This window comes from Rhineura floridana, chromosome 2 (genome assembly GCF_030035675.1).
Source record: "Rhineura floridana isolate rRhiFlo1 chromosome 2, rRhiFlo1.hap2, whole genome shotgun sequence".
NCBI classification, from domain to species: domain Eukaryota; kingdom Metazoa; phylum Chordata; class Lepidosauria; order Squamata; family Rhineuridae; genus Rhineura; species Rhineura floridana.
This window is the reverse complement of record NC_084481.1, coordinates 85,975,037-85,996,052: the sequence shown is the minus strand read 5'-3', so window position 1 is coordinate 85,996,052 and position 21,016 is coordinate 85,975,037. Positions and strand designations below refer to the sequence as shown.

Genomic DNA, 21,016 nt, shown 5'->3' with positions numbered 1-21,016 from the left:
ACAACTCCCATCAGCCATAGGCAACATGGCCACTGGATTAGGCTGATGGGAGCTGTAGTTCAAAAAAGTAACTTTTCCAAGCTCTGCTCAGACCTTCAAGGAAAATACAGCTGTGTTACCAAAGCCAGGACTAAAGGCGGTCACAAAAAGCTTTTTAAATATATGAAATTTTCTTCTAGAGAATTAAGAGTTACTGAATATATATTTAAAGGTTTGCGGTTAATCATATTTAAAATGTACCGTATGTCAATAATGATTTCAAAGTTTGCCATTTTCAAATGAAATACCAAAACATCAGAATTACAACTCAAGGCATTAAAATTATCACTATTTTAAAAGTGTTTTTAGGATCATCAACAGCTTTCCTATGAACAGAGATGTCAGAAGAGATGCATAGTTTTACCATATTGGCCTGTACTCTCTTGCCATTCCTGGAACCCCTTTCATAGATATATTCTCCAGCTTGATTAGATCCCACAAAGCTGATGTCTTTGATATCAGGATGGTCACAAATAAAATTCACAGCTGCATGTTGTCCATGGATGATATTCAGTGTTCCATCAGGGGCTCCAGCATTCTGGAGCAGCTTGGCAAGGAACATGAGGGTTCCTGGCACACGCTCTGAAGACTTCATCAAGAAAGTGTTCCCACACTCCATGGCCATTGGGAACATCTAAAGAGGAATCATGGCTGGGAAATTGAAAGGTACAATGCCTGCACACACTCCCAAAGGCAAACAATAGGTATAAGTGTCCATATCTTTAGTGATGAAAGAAAGGGTCTCACATAACATAAGGGATATCACACTACAAACACGTTCAATAACCTGGAGGCCTCAGAACACATCTCCTTCAGCATCATCCAGGGTCTTCCCTTGCTCCAAGGTGATTAGTTTGGAATTTTGTTCGGATTATCCTTGATGATGGCAGAGGAAGACCTGCTGTCAACTCAGAATGGATGTGTCAGACCAGTTCTGTAAAGATTTCTTACATAAAGCCACTGCTGCTTCCATTTCACTTTGGGTAGTTTTTGGGATGACCAACCATTTCATTGGTGCCTGGGTTGTGGATATCAATCAATTCATTACAATATTATACCTGGGGAGAAAAAAAATCCCAGTCTTCAGGAAAGGTGCCCAATTACAACTCCTTCCATCCAAGCATGCACCAGCCCCAGCCTCCCAAACTGACAAAAAAGCTGAAAGAAGCAAAGGTAGTTCATATAATGACCTTTCCTTGAACCCTTCAGTGAATTAAATAGCTAAAGAAATATTCAGAATTCTACCATTCATATATCTATGTCTTCGTTTTAGCTGTGTACACCTGATTGCTTTCCCAGAAGAATCAAGATATTAGATGTAACCGACACTGCATCAAGCACTGTTTCCTTGTAACTCACTGATATATCTAAGCTGCATCTATATAAAAAGAGAAGTAAAGGAACAACTTGATTCCTACCTAAGCCAAATGTCTAATTTCTTAGCACACTAAATTCCGTCTGCCTCTTGTAATTCAGGTAAATGTTGTTATTCTGACTGTGGAATGCACACTTACCTGAAAATAAGTTTCATTGAACTCCATGGGGTTTACTTTCAAATAAAAAATTGTAGGATTGGACCAAAAGTGAATCAAGCTGAGGAGAGTTTACTCTTCACTGATCCTCCTACATCTCTTCTGAAAGACCATTCTGAGGTCTGTCATTTCTTGAAGATTTTTTAATTTCTGCCAAAACACCACCACCTTCAGGTAAAACCAGCACCTGCATTAACCAGATCCTGAGGTTAAATAATTTTGAGATATGTTACATCTACATACTGTTCTTAAATGTTCCCTTTTTTATGACAAAAAGGCTTTTACTTCTCTTAAAAACTGTTATACTATTGTTCAATTTTAACTTAGCATTCAAATGTATTTTCAACTGTAGCACAAAAGAACACAGTGGTACAAGCTCAGTTTTCATTAATTCATTTTTTTCATAATAGAAAGTGAGCCTTTGTTATCACGCCTCTTTGATAATATTTCTTCAAAAGGTGCAAAAGATCTAATAAACTCTTTTTCCCCAAAAAACTTGTAGGAGGCCATATACATTGTACTTTTGTTGCCATTGCATGAGCCTTATGTGTTTTACAGACAATAAAAGAGATCAAGGAATATTAATTTCTTGAACAGCTGGACCTTGCACTTTTACTGTGGAACAGGTCCCCTTCTGATATCCATCTCTGTTCCTCCTTCTTCATCTTTGAAACCACTTGAAGAAATTGTTGTTCTCTTCATACTTGTTGAAGACCCACTGGTGGTGCCTCTTGGTGTATAACTAACATTTTTATTATTATTTTATTTGTTTGTCTTGATATTCATAGTGCTCACTCAGTCAGTATCTGAAATCCAAAGCATCATTCTTTAATGTGCATAAATGATTGGTGAAGATAGGGATGTCCTGGTTCTACAGCGTATCTGGCAAATGATATCTTATTGCAATTTATGGTAGAGTCTGTCAAATTTGGATTATTGCAATGTGTCATATGTGAGACTTGAAGATAGATTACAACTATAGTTAATAAAAATATCGCAGCTAGATTGCTAACAAGACCAGGCATATGAAACATATCTGGCCAGTTTTACAGCTACAGTGCCCCGAGTCCATTTCTGAGCCCACTTAAATGTGCTGGTGTTAACTGTCATAGCTCAGGTCCAAATTACCTTAAGGACTATTTTCTCCCACATGAGCCTACCTATTAAGATCTCGTGCAGGGTCTGTCCTTCACCCCCTCCCCCTTCAGAAGTTAGGCAGGTATAACTTTAGAATGCTCTTGTCAGGGTTAGTTCACCTGATGTCAATCCAGATGAAAGACTTTCTATATTTACTCAGGCTTTTTAGTTGCTATGTTTTTAAGTAGCATTTGTAATAGAGATGTTGGTCAAGTGCTCTGCACTAGGGCTTACAATCCTCACCAGCCCTCTCATCCTTCTCTTTACTTCCCAGTCTAGCTGCAGTGGAAGCATTGTTAGCATGCAGAGAGGGGAGGAGGGAAGTCTGTCACCTAGAGAAAGGTATGGTGGTCATTGACACTCAAATACTTCCCAAAATGCTGCACCTGAGCATTTTATTATTATATAGTGTCATAATGTGCATCTCCACCAGTCCTAATGCTCCAGGACAGTATAAGCTGCTAGGGCACCAAACAGGCAGAACCCCATGCCCTTCCTCTGTTTCCTCCTTTCAAAAAACTGACACCTTCAGTATTCCATGGTTCATTTCCTGTCAGCCATAGATTTAATTACTATAGAAGTCCACTCTGCTGGACTTCCACTTCTTTTAGACTTTTTTTCTTCCCTGGGGCAGAATGGCTCATAGACCAGTCCAAGTTGAGGATTTTAGTATTGCAGTAATTGGGCATAGATCTCTCTCACACACACTCTCTCATACACTCACACGGGCATAAAAAAATAGAAGTTCCTAATTTGGCATTTAAAATGAACTCAGAGGTCAGATGAGTTACTCTAGAATGTTCATACCTGTGTCCTGAGTGTACCACAGAATCTGGAAGCTCAATGTACTATCTGTTTGATTGTTCTAAAATATTTTATTTTAAATTACAAACTAATAGGATTGTATCCAACTAACTCTGAGTATGAGTAGTTGACCCATTGAAATCAACTTAGGTTCATTGATTTTAGTGGGTCTACTGTGACTTAGCTGGATACACCCCATATACTTCCATCTATTGCTGGTCTGTAAACATCATTCAGGCAGTACACATTGGTGGCTCTGCAGAGCAGCAAAGAGCAATTGTAAGTAACATCATGGGAAGGATGTTTCTACCTACCCCCCCCAACTTTGGAAGCCTTGTAAGAAGTTGCAGCAGGGGTGGGACTGTGAGTAACATCATGGAAGAGGTGTAAATTCCCTTCTTTGTTTTCTTTCTTTCTTTTCTTTTTCTTTTTCTTTTTGCTATTGCCAGGAAGTGTAATGTTGCCTACCAAGAGATGTAATGTTGTTATATCTATAGTACTGAAAAGTTGTTCTTTTGTTTGCTGTTATATTTGCTGTTGTGTTTCTGTTTTATTTGTTATTATGAAATTGTTATTATGAAATTGTTATTGCAGTTGTTGATTTTGAGATGAATTGTTGTACCAAGAACTTTGTTCTAAGACTTTTTGAGCACATTTTTTTTGTGGAAAGGCAGCATACAAATAAGATAATGATTCATAAATAGGCAAAAAACCTTGCGTTTTAAGAACATACCTATAGCCCACAGATATTTCTATCAAACTTTAAAAAGCAGGGAAATTGGGCAGCTATAGTGAATGCACCAGGGGAGCAGGAGACCTGAGCTCCTTTCTGAGACATTGTACTGCTCTACAAATTGGTCAAAATGCAAACACCATTTGGGTTGGTCTTTCACAGTCCAATCCACTTCCTGTGTAACTTTGAAGAATCTGGTAACATGCACCTCTGAGCATATGGTGAGTGGTGGCAATACCGGCAATCTCTAAAGATGGAGAATTACATTTTTGTATGTTTGTTGGTGTTCTCACTTTGCTTCTTTTCTGTGTTACTACTGTTTCTATAGAGAATCTAACCTAGAAAATTATATTTCTCTCATTATTCATCCTAGAAATCTGTATCAAATTTATTTTTATTAATTTCAAAGCCTTTTATTGGTCAGTGTGATATGATGGTGAAGACAGCCTTTTGTGTTCCAAACTGGAGGTTATGCTCTGTTTCTATTTTGAGTGCATTAACAGTGGAATCTGAAATTGCAGTTTGATGTAAAATCAGACTGATTACAATATGTTGCTACTTAAGCAATGAATCTAGCTGTTGGGAAAAAAAACAAATTTGGCCTGCCCAAGATGCATGTTTTCAGCCTGCAATGCTTAAACTACTCCACTTAAGGAAAGGTGGGCATAGTCAATTAAAAACATAGAGCACACCTAGAAATTTGCTAGAATATGTTTTACCTCCCACTATTTTATCTTGTGCAAACCGAGACACTACTCATGTCCACTGCAGACTATTCTGTAGAATAGTGCCATTATTCCACAATTGTTTTTGGAGTATTTTTAGTGTAAATTTTGCAAAGTGTTCCTGTACTTCCTATATTCACAGTAACAGAAGCAAAAGAAATGATTTACTGGAGGAAACTCCACTAAAATTGCAAAGTAAATCAAACATATTTAAAGTTACCATCCGAACTATATCAACTCTCTTAATATTATTGCTTTCTCCCCGCTAAAACAAGATCAGTATAGCACATGTCTTGTTTCTGTTATTTGGATTGATTGCAGGTGTTGCTACCACTCACCATATGCTCAGAGGTGCATGTTATCAAATTCTTCCAAGCTACACAGGAAGTGGATTGGACTGTGAAAGACCAACCCAAATGGTGTTTGCATTTTGACAAATTTATAGTGCAGTACAATATATCTCCTGCTCCCTTGGTGCATTTACTATAGCTGTCCAATTTCCCTGCTTTTTAAAGTTTGATAGAAATATTTGTTGGCTATAGGTACGTTGTTAATCCATGAGGGTTGGTGTTTTTTGGGGTTTTTTTGCCTATTAGTTAATTTCTCTGCTTTGTAATCCAGGAGATAAGAAATGGGATCTTGTGCAAGTTTGCTGAGATTGGATTGATCATTTGCATGCTTATTGAGTTCAACAGGATTTACTCCCCTGCAATCCTGTTTAGGATAGGTGAAACTGACCATGGGGGGATGGGGAGGCAAGAAGGAGGAAGGACAGGGGTAGGGGAGGAGGGAGGAGGGAGGAGGAAGGGCAGGAATGGGAAAGGAAGGGGAGGAAGGGAGAGGGAAGCAGGCGGGAAGGGGTAGGAGGGCAGGTTTAATCATTTGCAGGCTTATTCAGTGGGATTTGCTCCCCTGCAATCATGCTTAGGATAGGTGAAACTAACCATGGGAGAGGAGGAGGGCAGGAAGGCTGAAGTGGGTAGGAGAGGAGGAAGAAGGAAGAGGTGAGGGGAGGAAGAAGGGAGGAGAAAGGGAGAGGAGAGGGGAAGGAGAGAGAGGGGGAGGGGAAAGGCAGGTCTGATCATTTGCATGCTTACTGAGTTCAATAGGATTTATTCCCATGCAATCATGCTTAAAATAGATAAAACTGACCATGGAGGAGGAGGAGGGGACAGGAGAGGGAAGGAGGAAGGGAACAGGGGGGAAAAGGCGGGGAAGGGATTGGAAGGGGTATGGGGGGAGGGAGGGGCAAAAGGGAAGGATAGGAATGAGGATGAGGGGAGGGCAGGTTTGAACATTTGCATGCTTTTTGAGTTCATTGGGATTTACTCCTTACAATCATGCTTAGGAAAGGTGAAAGTGACCTGGGGGACAGGCGGGGGGGGAGAAGGGGGTAGGGGAGAGAAGGAGAAGGGAATGAGAAGGCAGGAAGGGGAGGGGAGAGGAAGAGATTGTGTGGGTAGGCACTGGGCAGAGGGAAAGCCCCTTTCCTTTCCAAAATGAAAACATTGTGAACAGTATCATTCTTTTTCAGGCTTTCCCCCACCTTTTTATCCTACAGAAGGCACATGTAGTTTCCCACCCAAATTTAAACCAAAACTGTTCCTGGGCACATCCACACCAGACCTTTATTTCACTTTAGACAGTCATGGCTTCCCCCAGAGAATCCTGGGAAATGTGGTTTGTGAAGGGTGCTGAGAGTTGCTAGGAAACGCCCTATTCCCCTCACAGAGCTACAATCCCCTAAAAAGGGCCTGCCTATTAAACCACTCTGGCCACTGGAGCTCTGTCAGGGAAATTAGAGTCTCCTAACAACTCTCAGCACCCTTCACAAATTATACTTCCCAGGATTCTTTGGGGAAAGCCATGACTGTCTAATGAAATAAATGTCTGGCATGGGTGTGGCCACCTGATTAACCAAGCCAAACAGCTCTGAATCTGGCTCTTAGAACACTGACAGTTAGTTCTTACTGAGCATGCCCGACACTATAATAGACTTCAATGTTAAAATTTTAATTAAAAATAAACCATGCATTTTTAAAATTTTTAAACTTCAGAAGATGAAGGTCAGGGCAAGGTCGGTAATAGGATTACAGGTACTCTGTGAACATGGCTGAATTTTAATTAATTTTAACAAATTATGAGACCACGGATAGAAAAAACTCCAACGGGGCTTGGATTTTTTTTCTCTTGTTTTACACGTAGAACTTTCGATTCTCTCTGACTTTTTTGTGTATCGCCATGAAAACTTAAGAGGGTTGTTATGCAAGTGTTTCTGAGTTCAGGACTATACGTTTTGTAAGGTTTTGTTTTGAAATGAGCTTATGGGAAGGAGCAGAATGGCACGAGGGGGTATTTTCAATTTAACATTGCGGAATGTGAAAAATCCATGCTGGCTATAGCATACAGCCACTTCTGTAGGGCTACCTTTGAAGACAGTTCAGAAGCTATAGCTAGTGCAAAATGCGGCGGCCAGATTGCTAACTAGGACAAAGCGGTTCGAGCATATAACACCTGTTCTGGCTCGCCTGCACTGGCTCCCAATATGCTTCCGGGCCAGATTCAAAGTGTTGGTATTGACCTATAAAGCCCTATACGGCGCGGGACCACGATACCTGTCGGAACGCCTCTCCTGGTACAAACCGGCCCGTACACTACGGTCTTCTACGAAGGCCCTCCTCCGGGTCCCGACTCATAAGGAGGCCCGGAGGGTGCTGACAAGATCTAGGGCCTTCTCAGTGGTGGCCCCCGAATTGTGGAATAGTCTCCCCGAGGAGATGTGCTTGGCGCCGACACTATTATCCTTTCAGCGCCAAGTTAAAACCTTCCTCTTCTCCGAGGCATTTTAATCTTAATTTAAGTTAATTTCAATTTAAGTTAATTCAATTTTAAATATGTTGTATTGATTTTAGTTTGTGTTGTTTTTATATGCTCTGTTGTATTGTATTGTGTGATTTTATTGTACTTGTGATTTTATTGTACTTGTGTTCACCGCCCAGAGAGCTACTGGTAGTCGGGCGGTATAAAAGTTGAATAAATAAATAAATAAATATAATGAAGCCAAGCTACATGTGTGTGACAGTAGAGTGGTGAGCTATGTATGTGTGAAAAACAGCAGCTGCAGCAGCTGCTCCGTCACTCGTAGAGTGTACGAATCTGCCTGGCAATTGAGCGGGATGAACTGGAAGTGATGGGGGAGGTGTCTCTGCTTTCCTCAGAGCAATAAAGCTGTGGCTGGTGGCACAACAGGGAAAGGTCCCAAGAGGGGGAAAGAGGCTGACAAGGCACTTGAAAATACATACTTTTGGCATCTAAAACAGTGCATTACAATTGCTGAACAGGCCGAAAAATCATTAAGTGGTCCACCAAGACCCTCAACAATTTTCAAGTTGTCCGACGTGGGGTGGGGGAGCCACTGACCTAAGGCATCCTCTATGTAGAAACTCTTATCATTTTTGCATAGCCCCATCTTCTTGCCATACTGATAGGCAGCTGACAACCTATGTTTGCCATTAAAGAGAATCCATGGAGGCATTTGGATGATGCATTCTGAACTTTGACACAGGGCTGTGGAGTCGGAGTCATGGAGTCGGAGTGGGAAGCAATTTTGTGGAGTTGGAGTCGGTAGAAATGTACCAACTCTGACTCCAGCTTCAAAATAAATTTTGATTAACAAATTTTTAAAAATATAAATTCAAAATGTCAAAGAAGCTTCCCATGAAGTCAGCTGTAGTTGACCATTTCACCATAACTCAAGATGGAAAACAGGACCCAGATGAAGACAAATGCTGTAATGCCAAGATCAGTGCATATTCAGGCAGCGATAAAAATGATCCTATGAGAGCTTCCAATTTAAAAAGACATTTACAGCCCTTTCCAGGGCTGTGGAGTTGGAAGCAATTTTGGGTGGAGTCGGAGTCGGACAGTAGAAAAATAGAGGAGTCGGAGTCGAAGGTTTGGCGTACCGACTCCACAGCCCTGGTTTGACAGGAATGTGATGTTAATATATCAATTTCATTCAAGTTAGCATTTACTAGTTATATATACCCATTGAATAAGTGAGTGCTGGGACTGCCCAGATGTTAATTGCATTTGTTTTATTCTCAGCTTCAGATCAGTTTTCAATTTTTAAGAAGCCTCTGTCTGTAGAGATTGCCAGTAAGAGGACTTTAAAACTTGAGTGGGCTATCCAGTTGTTCTGACTGATCCCAAGATAGTTCTAGGTAGAATTACTGTGAAGTGTAGGTAACATATTAGTGGTTACCAGGTGTTCCTGTTGTACTGGATCTTTACTTTTATCTTTAATTATGTGAAGACTTGCACATTTTTCAAGGTGAAATTACATTTTTATATGTTCACTGAAACATTTTGTGGCTGTTATGAGATGTTTTGAGTCTTCTTGGAGATTCAGCAAATAATTTTATGTTATCCATATTTTAAATAGGTGTATAATTCTAGCTTTCCTTCCCTTTTGTAGTCAGTCAGTACCCAGTGCTAGATACTTTTGACAGAGCTAGCACAAGAATCAGAGAGAACTGTATTAAGTTTAGGATTTCCCCTGACAAATACCCATCTGAATCTGAATATTAGAGGAAGGGCTGTAGCTCAGTGGTAGAACATCTGCCTTGCATGGAGGTGGTCCCAGGTACAATCCCTGACATAGCTAGGCAGGGCTGGGAATGTCCCCTGCTTGAAACCCTGGAAAGCCACTGCTAATCAGAGTAGACAATACCCGGGTGAGCCCAAAAAGTGCCCTCCAGATGTTGTCGGACTCCATCATCCTTGCTCATTGGCCATGCTGGCTGGGGCTGATGGGAGCTGGAGTCCAACAATAACTGGAGGACACCACATTGCTTCACCCTGGGCATAATGAGCTTGATGGACCATTGGTCTGACTCAGTGAAGGGTAGATTCCTATGTTTCTATTATCTGTCTCCATGTTTTCCAATATGTGTTTTCCAGTGTGGTGTACTGCTGAGGGTGTTAAACTATGACCTGGGAGACCAGGGTTCAAATCCCCACTCACTCATGAAGCTCACTGGGTGACCTTGGGCCAATCACTGTCTCCCATCCTAACCTACCTCACAGGGTTGTTGTGAGGATAAAATAGGGAGAAGTGAACCATTTACACCACCTTGAGCTCCTTGGAAGAAAGGTGTGATATAAATGTAATAAATAAAAACCTAAGGTAGCATCATTAAAATAGTGGGTTTCAATTTGTACATCTTAAATGTTTGAAGCAGCCTGAATTGTAACCTAACATCAGAGGCCTTGCAGCAATCAATATAAACTACAGAAAGACTATATGCTAAAGGGTGGATTCTTGATTACTGTGAAATAATTAATCCAGATTATGTACCACCCTCTGGTGGTAAAGGAAAGGATTTTCCCCTACTTTTCCTGTCTAACAGGGTTCTTACAAGACGATATCAATTTTAGTCTTCTCTTGCAGATTGAAAACAAGGATGTTTTTCACTACATGCCCAGAATCGGTGATACCGTGCCCCAGGAGGGACTTAATACTGGGAACGATCTATCGTCCCCCTGATCAAAATGCTCAGGGAGACCTGGAGATGAGATATGAAATTGAGGAAGCATCCAAACTAGGAAATGTGGTAGTAATGGGTGACTTCAACTACCCGGACATAGACTGGCTGCATATGTGTTCCAGTCATGACAAAGAAGCAAAGTTTCTAGATATTCTAAATGACTATTCCCTAGACCAGTTGGTCATGGAACCGACCAGAGGGACGGCAACCCTGGACTTAATCCTCAGTGGGGACCGGGACGTGGTGCGAGATGTAAGTGTTGTTGAACCGATTGGGAGCAGTGACCACAGTGCTATTAAATTAAACATACATGTAACTGGCCAATTGCCACGAAAATCCAACACGGTCACATTTGACTTCAAAAGAGGAAACTTCACAAAAATGAGGGGATTGGTAAAAAGAAAGCTGAAAAACAAAGTCCAGAGGGTCACATCACTCGAAAATGCTTGGAAGTTGTTTAAAAACACTATATTAGAAGCTCAACTGGAGTGCATACCGCAGATCAGAAAAGGTACCGCCAGGGCCAAGAAGATGCCAGCATGGTTAACGAGCAAAGTCAAGGAAGCTCTTAGAGGCAAAAAGTCTTCCTTCAGAAAATGGAAGTCTTGTCCGAATGAAGAAAATAAAAAAGAACACAAACTCTGGCAAAAGAAATGCAAGAAGACAATAAGGGATGCTAAAAAAGAATTTGAGGAGCACATTGCTAAGAACATAAAAACCAACAACAAAAAATTCTATAAATACATTCAAAGCAGGAGACCATCTAGGGAGACAATTGGACTCTTGGATGATAAGGGAGTCAAAGGTGTACTAAAGAACGATAAGGAGATTGCAGAGAAGCTAAATAAATTCTTTGCATCTGTCTTCACAGTGGAAGATATAGGGCAGATCCCTGAACCTGAACTAACATTTGCAGGAAGGGATTCTGAGGAACTAAGACAAATAGTGGTAACGAGAGAGGAAGTTCTAGGCTTAATGGACAATATAAAAACTGACAAATCACTGGGCCCGGATGGCATCCACCCGAGAGTTCTCAAAGAACTCAAATGTGAAATTGCTGATCTGCTAACTAAAATATGTAACTTGTCCCTCGGGTCCTCCTCCGTGCCTGAGGACTGGAAAGTGGCAAATGTAACGCCAATCTTCAAAAAGGGATCCAGAGGGGATCCTGGAAATTACAGGCCAGTTAGCTTAACTTCTGTCCCTGGAAAACTGGTAGAAAGTATGATTAAAGCTAGATTAACTAAGCACATAGAAGAACAAGCCTTGCTGAAGCAGAGCCAGCATGGCTTCTGCAAGGGAAAGTCCTGTCTCAGTAACCTATTAGAATTCTTTGAGAGTGTCAACAAGCATATAGATAGAGGTGATCCAGTGGACATAGTGTACTTAGACTTCCAAAAAGCGTTTGACAAGGTACCTCACCAAAGGCTTCTGAGGAAGCTTAGCAGTCATGGAATAAGAGGAGAGGTCCTCTTGTGGATAAGAAATTGGTTAAGAAGCAGAAAGCAGAGAGTAGGAATAAAGGGACAGTTCTCCCAATGGAGGGCTGTAGAAAGTGGAGACCCTCAAGGATCGGTATTGGGACCTGTACTTTTCAACTTGTTCATTAATGACCTAGAATTAGGAGTGAGCAGTGAAGTGGCCAAGTTTGCTGACGACACTAAATTGTTCAGGGTTGTTAAAACAAAAAGGGATTGCGAAGAGCTCCAAAAAGACCTCTCCAAACTGAGTGAATGGGCGGAAAAATGGCAAATGCAATTCAATATAAACAAGTGTAAAATTATGCATATTGGTGCAAACAATCTTAATTTCACATATACGTTCATGGGGTCTGAACTGGCGGTGACCGACCAGGAGAGAGACCTCGGGGTTGTAGTGGACAGCACGATGAAAATGTCGACCCAGTGTGCGGCAGCTGTGAAAAAGGCAAATTCCATGCTAGCAATAATTAGGAAAGGTATTGAAAATAAAACAGCTGGTATCATAATGCCGTTGTATAAATCTATGGTGCGGCCGCATTTGGAATACTGTGTACAGTTCTGGTCGCCTCATCTCAAAAAGGATATTCTAGAGTTGGAAAAGGTTCAGAAGAGGGCAACCAGAATGCTCAAGGGGATGGAGCGACTCCCTTACGAGGAAAGGTTGCAGCATTTGGGGCTTTTTAGTTTAGAGAAAAGGCGGGTCAGAGGAGACATGATAGAAGTGTATAAAATTATGCATGGCATTGAGAAAGTGGATAGAGAAAAGTTCTTCTCCCTCTCTCATAATACTAGAACTCGTGGACATTCAAAGAAGCTGAATGTTGGAAGATTCAGGACAGACAAAAGGAAGTACTTCTTTACTCAGCGCATAGTGAAACTATGGAATTTGCTCCCACAAGATGCAGTAATGGCCACCAGCTTGGATGGCTTTAAAAGAAGATTAGACAAATTCATGGAGGACAGGGCTATCAATGGCTACTAGCCGTGATGGCTGTGCTGTGCCACCCTAGTCAGAGGCAGCATGCTTCTGAAACCAGTTGCCGGAAGCCTCAGGAGGGGAGAGTGTTCTTGCACTCGGGTCCTGCTTGCGGGCTTCCCCCAGGCACCTGGTTGGCCACTGTGAGAACAGGATGCTGGACTAGATGGGCCACTGGCCTGATCCAGCAGGCTCTTCTTATGTTCTTATGTTCTTATGTTCTTAATCTAAGTGGTTATATGGAGGTGGGGGGAGGAAGCTATCTGCCTTTTCGTAATTTAGCAATGACAACACTGGTATTCTTGCTTTTGTTTTTCCATATGGCATGTGGCTTGTCTCACTTGTGTCATCTGAAATTATATGCTCTACAGTAACTTTTCTGAATATAACAAACAATAACAATTGTTATTGTTTTAACAATAATAATGATAAATGAACTTTAATATAAGAAACTGGTTGTTTTAAGTTCTTGCTAATAGTAACATGCTGAGTGTTTTACATCTGTTTTTTTCTGGCTCATCTTAAGGTAATGTGCATTCCCATCAGCATTCTTTATCCCCCTTTTAATTGTTTTTAATTATTTTGCAAATATAACAGAAGGAAAGAGAAGGGGCAAAAAAAGAGATAAAAACATTGCCAGTTGATATTAACAATAAGAATATTCCATCCCATTAGCATTCTTAATGATGTGAAAAGGGAGGTAAAACTACTGAGCTTAACTTCTGAGGCCTTTGTGCAAAATTTGCTTTTCTGTCTTTCCACCATCGTAATTTCATGCACTCCTTCCCCTGGCATCTGTGCATATAATACAAACATCTGCAGAAAGGAGGCCTTTGTGCAAACAGCTGTACATGAAAATGCTTCCATTCAGCCAGGAACCCTTCATGACTGGGGTTCCAGATCACATGGAAGTCTTTGTGCACACAAAGTGAAGGACACTCCCTGTAGAAGTTTGTATTTTACACATGGGCACTGTGGGTTGGGAGCTACTCAGTGCCTTTGATGCCTATTCAGTGCAGCCCCATTCCCCCCCCCCCATGTTGATTTTACATGTCATGCCTGAATTATACAGAGATATATTCTAGGTTATTCAAAACCATCCTACATGCTGCATTTGTGGTGCATTTCCTACTAGGGGTGTGCAAAATCATGTAAACACATTGATTTTGTTTTTATATTCCTTCATTTTCATTTTCAATTCCATTTTCATTTTTCCATTGATTTCAGTGGGCAACCTGCCAAGTCTTCTGCTGCCTGTAACTTTGGTGTTTCCATCAAAATGGGTCAAGATTCACAGACATTCTACCACACAATTCAGTCTTCTCTCTGCAGCCCCTTGTAAGCATAATTTCAATGGCCTTATCATGCCAGTAAGTTACAGGATAAGACTATACTAATGTAATGCTGTGCTGGAATGACATCACAATTGATGATGTTACATTAGTCTTGCATATTAATCCAGGATACTGGGTGGGTAGGTCTGCACTACTGTACCGTTTACAGCCACCATAACGGTTTAGAGTGGCTATAGCTTGCAATGCCCTTTCATGGCAGAGAAATGGGATGCAAAGATCCTATGATCCAAAGATCCTATGATTGCAGATTCCACTTTCCTTCTGGAGTCCTTTGTGCTCCCTCAGAAAGTTGCTCCAGAGTGTTGGGGGCCCCCTCAGAAGAACATGAGAGTTGAAGGGGGAAAGAGGAATCGGCAAAAAGTGTTGCCGCCTCCTGCCAGCCAGAGTTTCTACTGGAAGTGGCAGGGAAACTCTGGCTCCAAGCCATACTGGGACAAGACTGGAGGCAGGACTGGAGGCAATGCACATGCATACTGTTCTAACAGCCTTTGGGAGCCAATCCCTATTCAGCTGACATACACAAGGTCAAATTGCCTGAATTCCATAAAAAACATAGCAAGATCATTTCGTCCAAAGCTTTATATTAATGGATGACCTTCCATAGCCAAATATTCCATGACACAAGCAGAAATAAATAGAGGCAAAGATGTACCAAGGGCAAGGCACAGTTATATGATGTTCAAAGGAAATGGATGCACAGTTGAGGTAGGCACTGCAACCTTCAGGAAAGCACTTCACTGCCACTTCACCAGTGATTCCAACTAAAGGCACAATCCACTCCTTAGCCCTGCAGGGAGAATAGATTGTGAAGGAAGGTGTCCACAAGCTCAAAAAGATTCCAGGTCTCTCATATGTGCTTCCATCAACACTGATAGCCAGTGCTCAGGAGTTTCACTGTGCCTGTTCAGATTTGGTAACACAACTGTCGAGCATTCACCATTGTGCCTATAACCTGAAATAAAGATAGAAAATATGGAATAAACTAGGGCCACAACTTTACTGAACAAATAGTGCAAGAAAACCTGACTAGTGTGTGAATAAGTTGAGGCAAGTGTAGTCTCCTCATCTGTGTATTTGTGGGCGAGTCTAACCCTGCCCCCCAAGAGTGCAAGAAAGTTCTGCTTGGCCAGCCACCTTTTGGCTGAGAGAGGTCTCTTGATTCACTGCCCCCCTTCTCCAAGCACCAGGACTTTAAGCATGTGTTTGAGGCAGACCTCAAAGGGAATCTTGTCCTTGCTCCAGGGTCCCATCGCCCTTTAGGATGAATCTAAGGAATGACCCTTCACTATAAAGCTGCCTCAGGACATTCAGCACTGGTTGATTTGCTCATAATCTCCACACTGTTCCTCAATTGTAACTGACCTATTTAATGGCAGCACCGCCTAATTGGTGCCAATGGGACCTTTCCCCCCCCCAAGGCAAATAGCAGGTGGTGTAGTTTGGCACTTAGACATAGTCCCCAAAGACTACAAAGGGTATGTAGACATTACTGGAACTCTTGTGACAACTGATTATCCTTAGTTGTTGGGGAATGCTGAGTTTTACCTTACACATGTCTGCTCCAAAGGAATTGACTCAATAAATGTATTATCAGATTTCACTGCCTCTCTTCACTCCTTTTGTTCCTCAGGCTACAGACAGTGTGTAATATTGATCTCTGTACTTATGGTGTCTAAAAATAGTCATGTGTAGGCTATTTCCTTTGGTACCATAGCTGCCCACCACCCTTACACAAGCATCCTATTGCTGAAATGACCATTTATTTTTAGTTTTCATTTTTGTTTCAATCTTCAGAGTTGTTGGAGGCCAATTTTCTTTCTATTGTAATTTCTCTATCATTTTTCCCCATTTCTTTCTTTCTGTAAGTCACAAGGCATTGGAATTCCTGTTATTTTTCCAAGTTTTAAAATGCAGTGGCTTATCTTTTTATTTAATCCACCCACTGAATTTTCTGCGTGCACCAGTTTCCCTTGGACTTCAGTTTAAGAGTAGTGTGTTGCGTTCACTGTCAGCACCCTCAGAAGATAATTTTGTATTTAACTTATGGTATCTGAATACAAAACATATACTCATTGTGTTAATTATGGAGGACGTATGCATGCCCCAAAGTGTAATCCTCTGCGAGTTCCACTACATTCAGTAGGGCTTACTCCCTGGTATATAGGACTGCAACCCTAATTATTTTCGCAAGTATTTTGAAGGGAAAAACTGTAACTTTTACACATGTGCCCTTCATGTCTGATGCAGTATGTTGTGCTCAAATTATAAGAGGGCTAGAGAATACTGCCACCTTACCTTTTGTGGCAGCTCCATTAACTACTGTTTTTAGATGGTCATGGGGGTATAGTTTGCATAAAAATGGAGGGAGGGTTTGGGGATTGTGAACTTCATTAAACTTTTCTCTCATAATTTAAGCACTGGCAATGTGCATACATTTTATTTCCAGGTATCAAATCCAGAAAATAAAATATCTCATGAGTTTCTACTTTCAAATGCTTATACTGTAATATTTACCTCAACTATTTGTTCACATCAGGGCCAGGACCTGGCTCAGGGATGTCCTTAGCAAACTGTTGCTGATGGCTCCCTCTAGCACTGCCACTAGGGATGTGCTAGAATTCTGCCCAATTTGGATGTGGCAGTGAATTTTCCATTAATTTGCTTATTTGCTATTGTGGATTGGATTTTTATGTAGTGATTTTCCATTGCTATTTCTGGAAACTATTTTTTTTAAAAAAAAACTGCATCTAAAATATTGATATTAATATAGATATTTTATCAGTATTCCCTTCAGTTTATTGAGATTTCCTTTAATATCAATATTTCCTCTGAAAAGATTGATATTTCCTTTAAAAGTATTGATATTAATATCAATTTTTTTCTGGGTAAAAAAAACATATTGGTTCAAGCAGCAGCTTGTGGACAAGAATGAATTTGCATAGATACCAGCCTGTTACGGTGACACAATTCTTTTGAACTGGTATCGGCCAACAGATCCCATACCTAATTGCCACTGATGCCCTTCAGCAGATCCAGCACTGCCACTGATAAGCTCTGGTTTCCTGCCCAGATGCCACCAGTCCCCACCCCCCATCCTTCAGACTTACCGAGAGGCCTGGCAGCACCCATTTTTATTTTTCCATAATGCAATGCCACAGAGAGCTGGACTGCATTATGTGCTTTAAGAGTGCCCCTTTCAATGCCTAAGCAATTTTCCCCAATCACTTAAAATAATGCAGACTTTGGTTTCATCTTGTCATGCTCTTAGTAATGGTTTCCTCCTTTCATTCCCCACAATAATGCGTATAGTAAGATTGATGAATTTTTAAACACACTTTGAGCTAACATTAAGATGAGACCATCTGACTCCAAAATGGTGGGTCTTTTTGATCTACTCTCTGTTTTTTAGTATTAATGACATAGCAGAGGTACTTCATGTTTCTGTTGGCACTCTCTTTTATTATTACTCAGCAAGCCTTCTTACCAGGAGAGCCATTTTGTCTGTTGTGGTTAATAACATTATTTCACTCTTCTTACTAAGTGGACTGGAAGCCCTTTTTACTGACATCTGGAAAGATATCAGATGCCAATGAGGATGCATTACCAACATACTCCAAGAGAATCTTGGAGCAGGAAAGTTTCTAGGAGAAAAGAGAAAGGGAGATAAAGAGAATTGAAGGAAAGCCTTATACACACACACACTTAATTCTTGGTGGACCCTTTATTCGTCAGTCAATGGTCTGTGGAATGAGAGTGTATTTCGGCACACAAGACAGCTTGTGTACATGGCTGCATAGGCACCATACATCTAAAGCACATGACTTCTCCCAAAGGATCTGGGAACTATAGTTTACCCCTCACAGGGTTACAATTCCCAGAACCCTCAACAAACTACAGTTCCCAGGATTCTTTGGAGGAAATTGTGATTTTTAAATGTGCTTTAAATGTATGGTATATACACAACCATAGTTAGAGCAAGCAGACTCTTTTTTTCACTACTTTCATTTTTTAATGTTAAGCAATCTAAAACTTCTGCTAAATAAATACATAAATACAACTTGCAGGAAGGGTTTTGCATGAAGCATGTATATTTGGGAATAGCTCAGATATTGCATTCAAAACCCAAAGATAGATATTGCATTATAGACTATAATATCTGTTTCTAACAACTTTTGAAAACATTTTTGTTTCATTGAATTATAGAATTAGAGGAGACATTGCATAGTGCAAACCCCTGATGCCTTCCAGCCTCTCCTTTAAAACCTCCAGTGAGATTCACCCCTCACACCATTGTCGAGCTGTTCTTATCACTAACAAGCTTCTCCTAACCCCCCCCCCGAAATTACCTTTCTGTAACTTAAGCCCTATAAGATCCAGTCCTGCTCTCTGAGGCAGCAAAGAACAAGATTTTGCCCTCTTCAGCGTGACAGCGCCTCAGGTATTTGAAGAGTGCTGGTCATGCTCAGCATCTTTTAATGGCAACAAATATGTCCCACTGACTGTGGTCCCATCTGCACTTTATATTTAAAGCAGTATCATGCCACTTTAAACAGCCATTACTTCCCCCAAAAGAATCTTGGGAGCTGTAGTTTTGTTAAAGGTGCTGAGAGTTGTTAGTAGACCCTGATTCCCCTCACAGAGCTACAGTTTACAGAGTGGTTTACACTTACCCCTCTTCTCTGTGAGCTGTAATAATTGGGGGTCTCCTAACAACAGTTGCCAAGATTCTTTGGGGGAAGCCATGACTGTTTATGGTGGTATAAATGTATAGTGCAAGTGGGGTCTGTAATAGAACTAGTAGTCCTAGCTAAGACCACACTACAATAAACTCATAACAATTAAGGCTGCAGTCCTACACACACACCCCACACATACTGGTGGTGCTTTGCAGAGCAGTGGAACCACCATCATATCTGGGGATCCCTGTCGTTAGGGTTACCAACCGTACTCTTTTAAGAGTACATGTACTTTTGAGATGGTGCAACAGCATACTCTTACTTTTCACTGATTGAAGCCAAATGTACTCTTTTTGAAATGACAAAATTATGGTAACCCTACCTGTGGTAGCTCCAGTCTTGGTCTCAAAACCGGATGACTGGCTTTAGAGCCATCCAGGACATCCTGGGCCAACTTAGCCCCATCCTCTCCAAACCCTCAGAATGCATTTTTGTGCTTTCTACTGGGCTTGGTTGGTAGGGATACTGCCAACAGGCCTCCCACCCACATGTTCAATGGGCAGAAGGGGGAGGTTAGCACCAAGAGTGTGATGCTTGCAGGAGGCTGCATCAGCCAAGAGAGATGAGCAGATTTATACAGCCTGGTGTAAGGTTTTTTTTTATTGCTTTGTAAATCAATGAATAACAAATCAGTTAAAACTTGTCTGATTAACTATGCAATATCATCATAGTATCACAGTGACATTGCAGACAGCTTTCTCCAATATTGCAGTCATATATTACCTGATGGAACGCCTCTCCCGATACAAACCCACCCGTAAACTACGTTCAAGATCAAAGGCCCTCCTCCGGATGCCTACTCCAAGGGAAGCTCAGAGGATGGCAACAAGGGAGAGGGCCTTCTCAGTGGTGGCCCCCAAATTATGGAATGATCTCCCTGACAAGGTGCGCCTGGTGCCAGGTCAAGACTTTCCTCTTCTCCCAGGCATTTTAGCATGTGTTTTATACTGTTTAAATTTTTAAATTGTGTTTTAAATTGTTTTTATAAGATCTGTTTTAAATTGTATTTGTTTTAATGTTTTTAGTTACTGTAAACCGCCCAGAGAGCTTCAGCTATGGGGCGGTATACAAGTATAATAAAATAAATAAATAAATAAATAAATAGATATTATGATGCAAATGCTTATCACTGTGATGCCATTGAGCTTTATTCCAAATTTTCCTGCTTAAACATAAAAACCAGCCACCAGGCCATGTTTCATTTCTGCTGCTACTACTACTACTACTACCACTACTACTACTACTACTACTTCATCACCATCAGGACCACAATTTTTATTTGCTTGCAAATCTTTGAAAATGTAACCAAGGAAAGAAATCTTTAAAGGACTAGTTATTTTCAATTGATTAGCAAAATCTATTGGCAAAACCTATGAAATCTAGAACATGGAGTAATGTTGTTGTAAGTGATGTTAGGTGACTGTTGCTGAGTGATTAATTTGCTGGGCAATAATTAAAGAATTTTTTATGTGTGTCTTGCTGGCCATATGCAAGTACATCTGTAAGAAATAAATAGCAGGTGTTTTGTTTTTATGGCTTCCTTCTGTTTATTTTTGACAAGTCCATTTATTATTGTATAAGAAAATGAATAATCTCAGTGCACATTGATTGGAATGGAGTACCTTGTGTATGTGATATCATTAGTATTCTCCCTGCACTTGTGTGGACATTGCATTGTTGGAAACATTTAGCTGCTGAGAATAAAAATGCTATATGCTATGCTTGATTGATGTGCAGAAGATAATGCATATTACTACATTTCTCTCCATATTACACATCTTCATAGAGCCTGCTTTAAATTCTGCACTGCTATTTATTTTAGGGATGCGGTGCAATAGATTTGTCCGAATCCCAATCCGAATCATGTCAATTTCTACCAATTTGCGCTGAATCCAAATTGGGTCAAGGCAGCTACAATTCGTTACAGAGTGGTTTGGGTGGACCTGAAT

General features: G+C 40.9%; 1 pseudogene; it reads right to left on the bottom strand.

Moving 5' to 3' along the window:
* Positions 1-307: 307 nt before the first annotated feature.
* Positions 308-1,085, bottom strand: LOC133377913 (methylmalonate-semialdehyde/malonate-semialdehyde dehydrogenase [acylating], mitochondrial-like; annotated as a pseudogene).
* Positions 1,086-21,016: the final 19,931 nt, after the last annotated feature.